Raw genomic sequence first — 2,630 nt, forward strand, 5'->3', positions numbered from 1 at the left:
GAGATCTCGATAATCAACACACAATTATCGATCAATATTTGATCTTTACACTCATATCCGTTTTGAACTTTCTCAGCTTCTGTTTGACAGGAGGGTCTGCCGGATCAGTGGGCAATTTGTGAACCACCAAGTCAGTGCTTAGACCTGGCATGTCGTCATAGGACCATGCAAAAATATCTTTATACTCGAACAATGCTTTAGTTATCTCCTCTCTGAGTTGTGGTTCGAGATGGACACTTATTTTAGTTTCCTGGACATTATCTTGGTCCCCTAAATTGATTGCTTCTGTATCACTCAGGTTAGGTCTGGGTTTTTCTTCAAAATGGTTTAGTTCCTTACTAATCTCTTCAAAGGCTTCATCCTCGTCATATTCCGATTCAACATTACATTCTATTTCTTGAATTACTATTTCAAAATTAGATTGGCTTTTGAGACTGGGCCGGAGATTCCGTATGCATGTCATATCATTGAAGCCAGCATAAAAAGAACTGTACAAGGAAGAAAACAAAAACAAAATAAAACTGTCAGGAAGAGAGGAAAAGGGAAATTGCATTTCATTGAAATTAAAGATAACAAGGTTTATACATCCAAACGGACGGAACATAGAATCTGAATCACAACCCTGGAATAATCCAGATAAACTGAAAGAAAATCAAAGCAAACTACCAAAACTCCCTCCTGGTGGGGAGAGGAGTAGCTTCCCAATTGTTAATCTTTGCACCGGGCCCAACATATTGTACATCCGCCTTGCTAGAACCCTCTCCAGCTTCCAACACGTTCACATCGGCGAATATCCTCTCGAACCTTTCCATCAAATCTTCATCCACATCAACCACCGAAATGGGAACCGACATCACTGGGCGCTTTCTGGTACCAAGCCTGACAAATGATCGGGAAAGACGCGGGATTGGCTTTGGAAGGGCCCATGCTTTCTGTTTCATTTTTCTAGCTCTCCTCACGTCTGCGATTGTGGGCTTGAACCCCAGACCAAATGTATCCAAGTTTTTAGGAAGAGAAACCGGCTGTACGATACCTTGCAGAGATGCGCCCAAACCTTTGCCCGGTACAAAACCATTTTTCAACATTTCAACGGCTATCATGACTGATGCAGCAGCTACCCTTGGAGTCAGCACGCACTTCCCTTCAGGAACTTTCTCTACCGCTACCGTGTCAAAAACCTGATAAACCCACGGCCCCTTGTCGTCTTCAAACTCTATGAATGGAACAATGACATCACTGGGAACACACAAATTGTCTTCGCCATGCACAACAATTTCCTGTCTATCCCATTCAAACTTAACCATTTGGTGCAGAGTAGACGGGACCGCTTTGGCAGCATGAATCCAGGGTCGACCTAACAACAGATTGTAAGAAACAGCCACATCGAGCACCTGGAATTCCATAGTAAATTCAACTGGCCCTATTGTAAGCTCGAGCACTATGTCCCCGACTGAATCTTTCCCCCCCACCATCGAATCCCCGAACGCAGATACTGTTCTTGTGAATTCTTTCATCATCCACCTTCAACTTGTTCAGGGTGGAAAGAGGGCAAATATTTGCGCTGGAACCATTGTCAACTAGTACCCGAGTAACCACGGAATCTTCACATTTCACCGTCAGATAGAGGGCTCTATTGTGCTCAGTACCCTCCACGGGCAACTCATCATCATAAAAAGTGACTCGGTTTACCTCAAATATCTTGTTGGCTATCTTTTCCAAGTGGTTTACTGAGATTTTGTCAGGAACGTGGGCTTCGTTCAAGATTTTCATCAAACGGTGTTCGTCTGAATGGATCAATAATGACAAGAGCGAGATCTGAGTTGGTGTTTTCCTTAACTGCTCCACAATGGAATAGTCTTGTACTTTCATCTTTCTTAGAAATTCTTCTGCTTCTTCCTCGGTCACCGCTTTCTTCACGAACACTGGATTATCTTTTGAGGTCTTAGCTTTTCTCAACTCTTCGGGGGCAAAGCATCTCCCCGATCGAGTCAAACCATGAGTCTCACACACTTCTTCTTTAACCTCTTTCCCTTTGTAAGTCACGGTCACTCGTTCATAATTCCATGGGACTGCCTTGCTGTTGACTATCGGTAATTGAGTTACCGGTTTGATAATGACAGGATCTGTGGAGGCGCCCTTCACAATTACCACAAGCTGTTCGTCACTCCTGGCACAACCACTTTTGCTCTTTCATGTTTTCCTGCAACGTCACTTGAGGACCCCTTCTTGACCTCCACAGATGGTTCATTATTTGCCCCGTTCAACTTGATCACAGACTTCTCACTTGTTGACTTTTCAAATGGCTTGGCTTCACTAGCCCGAATCATCATGACGGTTTGCGAAGGCTTCTTAGGCTCCCCTCCCTTATGCACTACCTCAATCATATTAGTCTCATGATGGGCCGACAACGGGTTCTGGTTGATGTTGGGAGCCTCCGGGGCTTGGACCTCGATCCGATTAGTATCAATGAGCTCTTGAATAGCTGTTTTCTATTTCCAGCATTTCTCTGTGTCGTAACCCGGGGTCCTTGAACAATACTCACAACTCATCGAGTGGTCAAGATTTCTGGGAGGGGGATTCAGCAGTTTAGCCTCGATCGGATTCAGCACACCCAACTGTCTCAGTCGATG

This window comes from Nicotiana tabacum, chromosome 8 (genome assembly GCF_000715075.1).
Source record: "Nicotiana tabacum cultivar K326 chromosome 8, ASM71507v2, whole genome shotgun sequence".
Taxonomy (NCBI): Eukaryota; Viridiplantae; Streptophyta; class Magnoliopsida; order Solanales; family Solanaceae; genus Nicotiana; species Nicotiana tabacum.